Consider the following 13,661-nt stretch of genomic DNA (forward strand, 5'->3'; position numbering starts at 1 on the left):
AGAAGTTATTAATTTTACGCAGACGTTTAACAGTATAATCTCCTTGTACTGTTAAATTTAAGATCGGTCGAGAATTAGCTGACGGTGTCAAAATGAAAGTTGTAGATCTTATTATTACCTACGCGTGGATATAAAGAACGTCAAAAACGGAGGTCGTATGTGAAAGTTACGGATTTTAGAAGTCGGAAGTGTGCTGTGCGAAAATGGGTGATGTGGCACAATCTTGGCCATTGCTTTCTCCCCAAGGCTTGCCACCAGATGGTGACATGTGGCACCAAGTTCAGCCACATTTCACCCTATAAATACCACCTCTCCCACCCTCATTTTCTTCACACCTTTCCCATTCTTTCTTCTCTTTACTCTCTCTCTCTCTCTCTAGAACCTCTCTCTAGCCCCGAAATCCCCCGAAAAGCCTAGGGAACCTCCCTAGCACGAGGCGGAAGCCCCGGAGTGCTCGAAGGCTCCGAGAAGAAGAGCTTTTCGGCTCGGGAACGCTGCTCCAAGCAAAGCCCGGTTTTCTATAAAACCCGCTGTAAGTGAGCTACGCCTACGCTATTTTTAATATAGCTTTTATTTAATTATAGTAACGTTATTAGGAACTTATAATAAATACTTGGGCTATTATTATGGGTTATATAAGTATTTTTTTGACGCTTATATAATAATAATAATAATAGCTAGACTATTAATTAGTCTCGACGAATAATAAACTAAACTCTAGTGGTAATAATACTAGGTTTCGTCGAAGAAAATTCTTTTTAAGAAGCGAAGCGCTGTCTGAGTTCGGAATCACCACCTTTTCAGGTGAGTGCATATTTACTTTCAACTTACACATAGATATGAAGTATTTAATATAAATTACGTGCTATTTGTGCATATTATCTGAATACTTGCTATCTATGCTGGATGAACGTTTTATACATGTTTTCAAAGATTTAAACTGTATATGTATTTTATATCTACAAAGTGTGTTGGGTAAAACATGGGTAGATGTAATAGTTGCTGTGTGACAAAATAAAATAATGAGAGGCCTCGTTATAGATGTTATTGATGATCCAGTCATCTAGCGGAGTATAGATGACGACCACAGACTATTCTAGAAAGTCCAGTGGAGCATTAGCAGGCTCGCAACCTGTAGGTGTTTATTTGAACTGTGTGTTTATTTGAACTGTGTGCTCACCAGATGTACTCCATCCCCCACATGGTTGCCTATTAGGACATTTATTGCTGAGGAATCCCCTTAGTAGTAGTGTCCGTCCCGATGATGATCCTTAGGCTAGGTCCCTTATGATAGGTGTTTAGGGACGTAAAGTGAGGATAACGGGCACGGGTAATCGGGTTATTGTTGATTGATGAAATTAATAAACTATTTATTGTGGGTTGAAAACCCTATGTGCTCACCAGGCTCCCAAGCCTGACCCACTCAGTTTTATGTATTACAGGTAGTGGCGCTTGAGCATATATATGATGTTTGGACGAGGGATTACGGATATAGGCCTGTAGATATGAAATAATGTAGTAAGGCTTGTATTGTACTGTTTATGCTTTTGATCTGTACGAACATGACATCCCGAGTCTTTTAATGAAATACATTTCTATGGAAATGCTTTTGATAAATCTTTATCATATTATTGTTTTGGGACAAATTCCGCAACACTTTTATTTAAAATGTTACTCTGATTTTTAAACAAAGCATAAACAAACCGGTCTTTTCTGGCCGTGATTTTGGGGATGTCACAGTTGGTATCAGAGCATTAGTTTAAGCGAACTAGGAATTTGTAGGATTTCTAGACTTAAACTTAGATTGCTAAGCGATGATTGTGAGGTGTGAGCACTAGCTTATTTTAGGAATTTTGCCTAAAATGCTTTTATGTGCTAAATGCTTTGTGCATAATATGTTGTTAATTGTTCGGATCTATGGTCTGTTGTCGACCGGATCTGGAAACCTTATGTGTTTAGGATTCTATACGTACGACTACGATATTAGAACTAGCATGTAAACGTTTCGGAGTGATAAGGACGATTTAAACGTCTATCCTAAATAAAGATCTAAATTCACCTTATTCGGTGTATAAATCAAGATGGCAAGGACCCGTAGCAGAAACGTGAACGCAAATGGAGATAGGAACCAACCCCCAGTGGTTCAGCAAATACCTCTTAGTAATTGTATTAGGAACATCGTCATTGACCTAAACGGAAACGAATTCCACGAAGAGCTATTACCCATAGAGTTAAACGGTTTCGACATCGTTTTGGGTATGGATTGGCTTAGCTCCAACGATGCTGAAATTCAATGCCGAAAGAAGATAGTAAAAGTAAACCCACCTGGAAAAGAATCATTTATGGTGTACGGGGACAAACACAGAGTGAATTCTGGAATCATATCCCTAATGAAATCCAGGAAATGTTTGTCCAAAGGATGTGCATCGTACTTGGCATTCGTAATCGATGCTAAGAAGGAGAAGAAAGAGGTGCAGAATATACCGGTTGTGTGTGATTATCCGAAAGTCTTTCCCGAAGATCTTCCCGGATTACCACCTGATAGACAAGTAGAGTTCCGAATAGATTTGTTACCAGGGACGACACCAATAGCGAAAGCACCTTACCGATTAGCACCGACGGAGATGAAGGAGCTTATGACGCAACTTCAGGAGCTGTTGGACAACGGTTTCATTCGACCTAGTTCATCACCCTGGGGAGCTCCGGTGTTATTCGTGAAGAAGAAGGATGGAAGCATGAGAATGTGTATAGACTACCGAGAGCTGAACAAGGCAACGGTGAAGAACAAGTATCCATTGCCGAGGATTGATGACCTATTCGATCAGCTACAAGGTTCGAGTTACTTCTCAAAAATCGATCTTAGGTCGGGATATCATCAGCTGAAAGTGAGAGATCAGGATATCGAGAAGACTGCGTTCAGAACGAGATACGGACACTACGAGTTCTTGGTTATGTCGTTTGGACTAACCAATGCTCCAGAAGCATTCATGGATTTGATGAATAGGGTTTGTAAACCATTCCTCGATAAATCCGTGATAGTGTTCATCGACGACATTCTCATCTACTCGAAAAGCCAGGAGGAGCATGGCAAACATCTACGATAAGTGTTGGAAGTATTAAAGAAGGAGAAGCTTTACGCTAAGTTCTCCAAATGCGACTTTTTGATACGAGAGGTCCAGTTCTTGGGTCGCGTGGTTAACCAGGAAGGGATAATGGTTGATCCCGCAAAGATCGAGGCTGTAATAAAGTGGGAACGTCCAAAGAGTTCCACAGAGATCCGAAGCTTTCTAGGATTAGCTGGATATTATCGACGATTTATCCAATGCTTTTCTTCGATAGCTGCTCCATTAACAGCGTTGACCCACAAAGGAGCTATGTATACGTGGAGTGAGAAGCACGATGAGGCATTCGAGAAGCTAAAGAAAATATTATGTGAAGCACCGATACTTTCTCTACCCGATGGAGTTGAGGATTTCGTGGTTTATAGTGATGCATCTGGAGTCGGGTTGAGTTGTGTTCTGACCCAAAGAGAAAAGGTGATAGCATACGCATCTCGACAATTGAAAGAGCACGAAAAGAACTACCCCACTCATGATCTGGAGTTGGCAGCGGTAGTATTTGCCTTAAAGATATGGAGGCATTACCTCTATGGCACGAAGTGTAAGCTCTTCACTGATCATAAGAGTCTCCAGTATCTCTTTAATCAGAAGGAGTTGAACATGAGGCAACGACGCTGGCTAGAGCTTCTCAAGGACTACGACTGTGAGATACTTTACCACCCAGGTAAAGCAAATATTGTTGCTGATGCTCTCAGTCGGAAAGTCAATCTTGAAAGAAAAAGGCCAAGAGCGTTAAGAATTGAAGTCGTCTCGACGATTGTGGAAAGTATCAGGAAAGCTCAAGAAGAAGCCTTAGAAAAGAATGACCGAAAGGAAGAACGTTTGGGGAAAACGTTAGTGTTCGGTACAAACAGTCGAGGACTGAAGGTATTCCAAGATCGAATCTGGGTACCTAAGACGGGAGGAATAAGAGATCTTCTAGTGGAAGAAGCACACAAGACCATGTACTCGATTCATCCCGGTAGCACTAAAATGTATAGGGACCTAAAACCCTACTACTGGTGGCCGACGATGAAGCTCGATGTTGCGAAGTATGTGGCCGAGTGCGTAACATGCGCGAGGGTTAAGGCACAACATCAGAAACCGTATGGGAGTTTAGAACCTTTACCTGTACCCATGGGTAAATGGGAAGACATCACCATGGATTTTGTGACTAAACTACCCATAACGAAGAACGGACACGACATGATTTGGGTAGTCGTGGATCGTCACCAAGAGTGCACACTTCATAGCCGCCAACGAGAAGTGGTCTATGGATAAGCTCGCAAACGCTTACGTGAAGGAAATTGTAAGACTTCACGGTGTCCCTCTTACGATTGTGTCAGATCGTGATAGTCGTTTCACGTCCAGGTTTTGGAGGAGTCTACAAGAGGAGTTGGGTACAAAGTTGTGTTTGAGTACTGCTTACCATCCGCAAACTGATGGTCAGAGTGAAAGAACGATTCAGACGTTGGAAGATATGTTGAGAGCATGTACCCTCGAATTCCAAGGGAATTGGGACGAGCACTTACCTCTAGTAGAATTTTCCTACAACAATAGTTTTCACTCGAGCATCAAGATGGCACCTTATCAGGCCTTGTATGGACAGAAGTGTCGTACGCCGTCTTGTTGGCTTGAAGCCGGAGAGAAGCAGTTTATGGGCCCCGAGATAGTCCATGAGACTGCTGAGAAATTGAAGGTGATTAGGGAAAGAATGTTAGCAGCTCAGGATCGTCAGAAGAGCTATGCTGACAAGAAAAGACGACCGATAACCTTCGAAGTTGGGGATTCTGTTTTACTTAAAGTCTCACCGTGGAAGGGACTTATACGATTTGGGAAACGAGGAAAGTTGAGTCCAAGGTTTATTGGACCGTTCAAAGTTCTTCAGAGAATTGGGAACCAAGCTTACAAGCTGGAATTGCCCGAAGAACTCAATGGTATTCATAACACCTTCCATGTGTGTTATTTGAGGAAATTCATGGGAGATGTTCCCGACATAATTCCAATCTCGGAATTAAGGATGGATGAGAATAAAAGGCTGATCGAAGAGCCTGAGGCAATTATTGACTGTAAGACTAAGAAGTTACGACGCAAGATGGTCAACTTGGTGCTAGTCCGATGGAAACATTCGAATGGGCCGAATCTCACTTGGGAAACAGAGGATGACATGATGAGTCGCTATCCACATCTGTTTGCTGATGCATGATTCCGGGACAGAATCATCCTAAGGGGGAGAGAATTGTAACGCCCGGGTTTTCAGGGCTAAGCATTTTTGTCAATGTAATAGTCTAGGTCAACTATTGTAACTCTTTTTGAAGTAATAAATATAAAATATTTGAGTATTATGTGAATTATGTGTGTTTATGTGTTTATTATTTAATTATAAATGTATAATTAATAAAGAATAAAAATGAGCGCCAAAATTAAAGTGTGAGATAATCCCGATATCTCTACATAAAGTTGTAGAATACGTCTCAAGGTTTCCGTACATATAAAGAATGCCGAAATCCGAGCTATAACGAAGAAGTTATGGCCCGCCGAAGTTTTACGGCAAAACCGGCACGACACCGGGAGACGTAAATAGTGAATTTACGATAGAAGACTTTTTAGCCTTATCAATCTAAACAAAAGTCGTAGAATATGTTAAACTAAGAACATCGATAAATAGAACGCCCAAATCTGACTTCGTATGAAGAAGTTATGATTTTTCTAAGATTCGGCTTAGCAGTGCACGGCCTGAAACTCGAATTTTAGTTCGAGCGGTTTTTGGCTTACGCAACGTAAATGAGAGTTGAAGATCTCATTAATAGGAAATCAACGGTAAAAAGACAGACAAAAACAGAGTCCGTATGTAGAAGTTATTAATTTTACGCAGACGTTTAACAGTATAATCTCCTTGTACTGTTAAATTTAAGATCGGTCGAGAATTAGTTGACGGTGTCAAAATGAAAGTTGTAGATCTTATTATTACCTACGCGTGGATATAAAGAACGTCAAAAACGGAGGTCGTATGTGAAAGTTACGGATTTTAGAAGTCGGAAGTGTGCTGTGCGAAAATGGGTGATGTGGCACAATCTTGGCCATTGCTTTCTCCCCAAGGCTTGCCACCAGATGGTGACATGTGGCACCAAGTTCAGCCACATTTCACCCTATAAATACCACCTCTCCCACCCTCATTTTCTTCACACCTTTCCCATTCTTTCTTCTCTTTACTCTCTCTCTCTCTCTCTAGAACCTCTCTCTAGCCCCGAAATCCCCCGAAAAGCCTAGGGAACCTCCCTAGCACGAGGCGGAAGCCCCAGAGTGCTCGAAGGCTCCGAGAAGAAGAGCTTTTCGGCTCGGGAACGCTGCTCCAAGCAAAGCCCGGTTTTCTATAAAACCCGCTGTAAGTGAGCTACGCCTACGCTATTTTTAATATAGCTTTTATTTAATTATAGTAACGTTATTAGGAACTTATAATAAATACTTGGGCTATTATTATGGGTTATATAAGTATTTTTTTGACGCTTATATAATAATAATAATAATAGCTAGACTATTAATTAGTCTCGACGAATAATAAAGTAAACTCTAGTGGTAATAATACTAGGTTTCGTCGAAGAAAATTCTTTTTAAGAAGCGAAGCACTGTCTGAGTTCGGAATCACCACCTTTTCAGGTGAGTGCATATTTACTTTCAACTTACACATAGATATGAAGTATTTAATATAAATTACGTGCTATTTGTGCATATTATCTGAATACTTGCTATCTATGCTGGATGAACGTTTTATACATGTTTTCAAAGATTTAAACTGTATATGTATTTTATATCTACAAAATGTGTTGGGTAAAACATGGGTAGATGTAATAGTTGCTGTGTGACAAAATAAAATAATGAGAGGCCTCGTTATAGATGTTATTGATGATCCAGTCATCTAGCGGAGTATAGATGACGACCACGGTCTATTCTAGACAGTCCAGTGGAACATTAGCAGGCTCGCAACCTGTAGGTGTTTATTTGAACTGTGTGTTTATTTGAACTGTGTGCTCACCAGATGTACTCCATCCCCCACATGGTTGCCTATTAGGACATTTATTGATGAGGAATCCCCTTAGTAGTAGTGTCCGTCCCGATGATGATCCTTAGGCTAGGTCCCTTATGATAGGTGTTTAGGGACGTAAAGTGAGGATAACGGGCACGGGTAATCGGGTTATTGTTGATTGATGAAATTAATAAACTATTTATTGTGGGTTGAAAACCCTATGTGCTCACCAGGCTCCCAAGCCTGACCCACTCAGTTTTATGTATTACAGGTAGTGGCGATTGAGCATATATATGATGTTTGGACGAGGGATTACGGATATAGGCCTGTAGATATGAAATAATGTAGTAAGGCTTGTATTGTACTGTTTATGCTTTTGATCTGTACGAACATGACATCCCGAGTCTTTTAATGAAATACATTTCTATGGAAATGCTTTTGATAAATCTTTATCATATTATTGTTTTGGGACAAATTCCGCAACACTTTTATTTAAAATGTTACTCTGATTTTTAAACAAAGCATAAACAAACCGGTCTTTTCTGGCCGTGATTTTGGGGATGTCACATTGTCTGACGTGGAGGGCTGTTTCTTCACGTGCTCATGTCCTGCTGACCAGAAGGTCAGGTGTGCTCTGAACCTGCTAAGGCTCGGGGCAAAAGACTGGTGGAGACTGACGACATGTTCATATTCTGATGATCAGCGGGCTAATATTACTTGGGAGAAGTTCCGGGATATGTTTCGCACCCGCTACGTTCCGCGCGTGGAATAGGAGCGACTTGCTCATGAGTTTTTGACATTGAGACAGGATGGGGAGTCTGTGATGGAGATCACCCATATGTTCATGGAGAGGGCTATGTTTTGCCCGGAGTTCACTTCAGATCAGTCTCAGATAACTCGTTATCTGAGTATGCTCAAGACTGATATCCGACAGTTCGTATCTACACAACGATGTGATACCCTCCTAGACCTTTAGGAAGCCGCGAGGCAACGTGAGTTGGAGATAGAGAGCTGCAACTGAGGGAGCAGCGTCAGGCACCGGCACAGTCTCAGCCGACGCCTAAGCGTTCTAAGACCGCTGATACACGGTCTTGGGGTCAGCAGAGCTGCACTTGTGGAAAGTGTGGCAGGGCTCATCCGGGAGTTTGTAGAGCAGGAGGTGGGTTCCACAAATGTGGCAAGGATGGGAACTATGTCAAGGACTGCCGTCAGTCCGCCCCTCCTACAAATATGAGGATTTGTTACCATTGTCATCAAGTTGGTCACGTGAAGACCAACTGTCAGCAACTCGCCGCTAAGCCGGCGCAGGGTTCCGCACCTGCTGCTGCGAGGATTGGAGATGGGAGGCCAATCAAGGTGGAGCCTCCGAAGGCTCAGGGTCGCGCCTTCCAGCTCACGGCCGAGGAGGCCAAGTCAACGCCAGATGTGGTTGCTGGTACGTTTCTATTCTCTGTCTCAATTATTGTTTTTGTGTTCTGCTTATTGATTATACCTGCGATCAGGTACATTTTTAGTAAATTCTTTTCCCGCTTTGGTATTATTTGACTCGGGGGCGAATCATTCGTTTGTATCTCAGACCTTCTCTATAGGGTTCAATGTGCCGATAGATGATCTTGAGTGTCCGTTGCGAGTTTCGATCACCAACGAGCATGGGGTTTCTGCTTCCTCGGTCTACCGGGGATGCGAGTTAGAGATATTCGGGGTGCTCTTCCTAATAGATTTGATTCCTATCCCCATGGGGGATGTATGCGTGATTGTAGGGTTGGATTGGCTTAGCCGTTTTGGCGCCATGATCGACTGTGAGGGTCAGCGGGTGGTGGTTTGAACCCCAAGTGAGGCAGAACTTGTAGTATATGGTGAGGGCACCAGGTTGGGATCAGGGTTTTGTTCGGCAGCCAGGGCTCGACACTATATTCAGCACGGGTGTGCCGGTTATTTGGCGTATGCAGTAAATACGCGTGTTAGAGAGCAGCGCTCAGTTTCTGAGGTCACGGTGGCGAGGGAATTTGCTGATGTGTTTCCGGAAGATTTACCGGAGTGGCTTCGGAGAGGCAGGTTGAGTTTAGGATCGACTTAGTGCCAGGTGCGTTCCCTATCGCCAAGGTGTCGTACCGACTAGCACCGCCTGAGATGCAGGAGCTATCATCTCAGTTGCAGGAGCTGCTGGGCAAGCAGTTTATTCGTCTGACTAGTTCACCCTAGGGAGAACCGATCCTTTTCATCAGGAAGAAGGACGGTTCGCACAGGATGTGCATTGATTATAGGGAGCTGAACAAGTTAACGGTGAAGAACTGTTATACACTCCCGAGGATAGATGATCTTTTTGATCAGCTGCAGGGTGCGTCTTGGTTTTCCAAGATTGATTTGAGATCAGGATATCATCAGGTCAGGGGGAGGGAAGAGGACTTGGAAAAGACCGCGTTCCGGACTCGTTATGGTCATTACGAGTTCGTGGTGATGCCGTTCGGCTCACCAACGCGCCAGCGGTGTTCATGGATCTGATGAACTCAGTCTGCAGACTGATGCTCGATCGCCCGGTCATTGTGTTCATAGATGATATCTTGGTGTATCCAAGACTCGAGAGCAGCATCAGGAGCATCTTAGGGAGCTGCTGGGGGTTCTGAGGCGAGAACAATTGTATGCCAAGTTCTCAAAATGTGAGTTTTGGTTACGAGAGGTCTAGTTCCTCGGACATCTCGTTAACCAGGAGGGGATTTTGGTCGATCCGGCTAAGGTGGAAGCGGTAATGCAGTGGGAGACTCCGAAATCTCCCTCAGACATCAGGAGTTTCTTGGGTTTAGCCGAGTATTATAGGAGATTCATTCGCGATTTCTCCAAGATTGTCGTACCTCTCACTCGTCTAACGAGGAAGGGGGTGGACTTCAGGTGGGGCCCTGAGCAGCAGAGGGCGTTTGAGACCCTCCGACAGTGTTTATGCGAAGTGCCAGTGTTGACACTCCCCGAGGGAGTGGAGGATTTCGTGGTATTTTGTGATGCATCCATCACAGGCTTGGGGGCAGTCCACATGTAGAGGGGACGAGTGGTAGCCTATGCATCGCGGCAGCTGAAGCCGCATGAGACGAGATACCCTACACACGATCTTGAGTTGGGAGCGGTGGTTTTCGCTCTCAAGATTTTGAGGCACTACCTGTACGGGGTCCGTTGTACTATATACACGGATCACAAGAGTTTGATACACATAACGGATCAGCTGGACCTTAACATGAGGCAGCGTAGGTGGCTGGATGTGGTCAAGGACTATGATTGCGAGATCCTTTACCATCCTGGTAAAGCGAATGTGGTTGCGGATGCTCTGAGCCGCAAGTCAGCTGGGTTCTCGACCCCAGCCAGGTGTATGAAGACAGCAGTGGATTCCCCACTGGTGGGTTTGATCAGAGATGCTTAGATTGAGGGCATGAGGCTAGAGAACTGAAAGTTGGAGAGGATCAAGGGCGAAAGCGCCCAGTTTGTTCAGGATAGCCATGGATTGTTGACCCGTTATGGTCGGGTTTGGGTTCCGATGTCCGGAAGGGTCCAACACACAGTGATGGATGAGGCTCATAAGTCTCATTTTTCGATTCACCCGGGAGCCACTAAGATGTACCGTGATTTGAGTTCGAGTTATTGGTAGCCTAGTATGAAGCGAGATATCGCTTGGTTTGTTGAGAGGTGCTTGACCTGTAGGATGGTCAAGGATGAGCATCAGAGACCGCATGGTAAGTTACAGCCTCTGTAGATTCCCATGTGGAAATGGGAGAGGATTGCTATGGATTTCATCACAAAGTTGCCGAAGACCGCTAGGGGGTTCGATGCTATATGGGTCATCGTGGATCGATTGACCAAGAGTGTCTATTTCCTAGCCATATGGGAGAGTTCGTCGGCAGAGAAGTTGGCCGACCTGTGCGTCAGAGACATTCTCTCTCGCCATGGGGTTCCAGTTTCTATCGTTTCCGATCGAGATGTCAGGTTCACTTCCCGTTTTTGGAGAAGTTCCATGAGGAACTAGGTACACGACTGCATTTTAGCACGACGTTCCATCCGCAGACGGATGGGCAGAGTGAGTGGACCATTCAGACCCTCGATGATACGTTGAGGGCGTGCGTTATTGATTTCGGTGGGAGTTGGGATTCCCATCAACCGCTTGCAGAGTTCGCCAACAACAACAGCTATCATTCCAGTATTGGCGCGCCGCCTTTCGAGCTGTTGTATGGACGTAAGTGTAGGACCCTAGTCTGCTGGGGCGAGGTGGGGCACAGAGTGATGGGTCGGACAGAGGTAGTTCTGCAAACTACCGAAATGATACAACAGATTAGACAACGAGTGCAGACCGCACAGAGCCGGCAGAAAAGTTATGCCGACCGAAGCTGATCTAAGCTGGAATTTCAGGTGGGTGACATTGTTCTTCAAAAGGTCTCACCCAGGAAGGTTGTGATCCACTTTAGGAAGAGGGGAAAATTGGGTCCCCGTTACATTGGGCCGTTCAAGATTATTGCCAGGGTTGGCAGGGTGGCTTATAGGCTAGAGCTTTCGGAGGAGCTTAGCCAGATCCATAGCACATTTCATGTTTTGCAGTTGCGAAAATGCATTATGGAACAGGATGCAGTGGTATCGTTGGATATTATTCAGGTCGATGAGCGTCTGAACTATGTGGAAAGGCATGTGGCTATTTTGGAATAGAAGAAGAAGATTTTGTGGAACAAGTAAATACCTTTAGTAAAGGTATAGTGGGAGCATCGGAAGGGATTCGAGTGGACATGGGAGCCAGAGGCGGACATGCGCGAGCATTACCCGACATTGTTTATTCCAGTGGACTTCGAGGACGAAGTCTAGTTCAGGTGGGGGAGAGTTGTAATGCCCTGATTCTCAGGAATGGCTTATATAAGATTTGTTGGGTTAAGCTCTACTCGACGAGTTGGGTGACCTACTCGTCGAGTAGCAGCGGGATGGGGTCGCAGGTTAAGTGACCTACTCGACGACTCCATGTGGGGACTCGGTGAGTAGGAGCTGGGAGTGGAAACCCTAAAGCCCGGGGTTTGCACCTCTATTTAAAGGAGCCTTAGCCTCCTTGGGCCCCTTCACAGTCTTTGAGAGCATCCTCAAACCCTAAAACATGTATGTGTGCCCATTGTGTGTTTGAAGCCTAGGAAGAGGATTTTGGTGGGAAAGAGCTTGGGATGCAAGTGGTTTGAAGCAAGGAGCTTGGGAAAATTCGGATCTACTCCAGTTGTCATCTCTTGGGAAGGTATCAAGCTGTTATCCTCATTTCTATTTCGTTCTAGACCTCCTTGGTTGGAGATTAGGGTTCTTGGTTGGGTTATAAAGTCATTTCCTAGAGTATGGGCCAAGATCTGAAGTTGTAACTTAAGATTTGAACTCACTATGAATTAAAGGACCATAAAGTTCTTATGTTTGGCAAGGTTGAGCCCCTCCCTAAGTGTAAAGCCCATTTCAAGCTTAGTTTGGGCTTTTTGAGTCATTGGAGCTTTGCATGCACGTAAAGTTTGCAACTTTACATGATAAGCATGCCTAAGGAGGTTGGATCTGCAATTTGGGGCCTTGCCATGGCTTAAAATTTGTCTGCATGGTAAAATGACTGGATGGACTCGGCGAGTTGCAAGGTTGACTTGGCGAGTCACTGGAAGATAGTCGGGGACTCAACGAGTTGGATGAACAACTCGGCGATCCCGATGAAGATCACCATAAGACTCGACGAGTTGAAGAACAACTCAGCGAGTCATATGAGTTTTCCCTAGATTATGTATGCCTGTGTATCTGTTGAGTTGCAAGGAGGGAACTCGACGTGTGACCTTAAATTTGATTGAGGATCAAAGGAACTGGATGAGTCACTCCGATGACTCGGTGAGTTGGAATGTACTTAAGGGAACTCGGCGAGTAGCTAAGGGTACTCGGCGAGTTATGGTCAACATGGACTGTTGACCTTGATTGAGGACTTTGACTTCGACCAAGGCTGACTAGTGATTATGGAGTACCTTGTAAGGTTAAGGACTTATGAGTATGATGTACTATGATGATAGGTGGCGGAACCTGTGTCAAGTGATCCGAGAATTGGAGTTTACCTTTCGTGTCGACATCTGTGACGTCAGTTATCCTCACTATATCGATAGGGTCTACAGCACCAAGGCCGCCCCTTTAGTTGTTATTGTTATGGTATGTCGCATGTGGTTATGATTTGTTAGTTCGGAATCGAGGTAGACAGTATGTTATGCTTTTATGATCCGTAGGGATTGGTGTGTTAGTGACCTGATAGGTCGGTTCTCTAGTTACAGGAGAATTCTATGATTATGATCAGTGAGATAGATATGCTTGATGTTTGTATATGCCAATATATGATAGCTATGCGCACATGGTTATTTGCTTGTTGGTTGGGTTGAGGCGGTCTTGCTTTGTGCTGAAGGCCGACATACTGTATGAGCGGTCAAGGGAGACTGTAGGCCCACGTGGCGGACCAGTCATGACGAAGGCTCTGTATGGATTCAGACAGACTGTAGGCCCGGTAGGGCGGTCCAGTCAGGCCAATG

General features: G+C 44.5%; 1 long non-coding RNA gene across 1 annotated transcript; it reads left to right on the forward strand.

Annotated features, from left to right (window-relative positions):
* Nucleotides 1-297: 297 nt before the first annotated feature.
* Nucleotides 298-1,563, forward strand: LOC145100453 (uncharacterized). The gene is made up of 3 exons (XR_013705056.1): nt 298-532; nt 737-804; nt 1,443-1,563. It is a non-coding gene; the product is annotated as an uncharacterized LOC145100453 (long non-coding RNA).
* The last annotated feature ends 12,098 nt before the right edge of the window (nt 1,564-13,661 follow it).

This window comes from Lactuca serriola, chromosome 4 (assembly GCF_051521515.1).
Source record: "Lactuca serriola cultivar US96UC23 chromosome 4, Lser_US96UC23_V15, whole genome shotgun sequence".
NCBI lineage: Eukaryota > Viridiplantae > Streptophyta > Magnoliopsida > Asterales > Asteraceae > Lactuca > Lactuca serriola.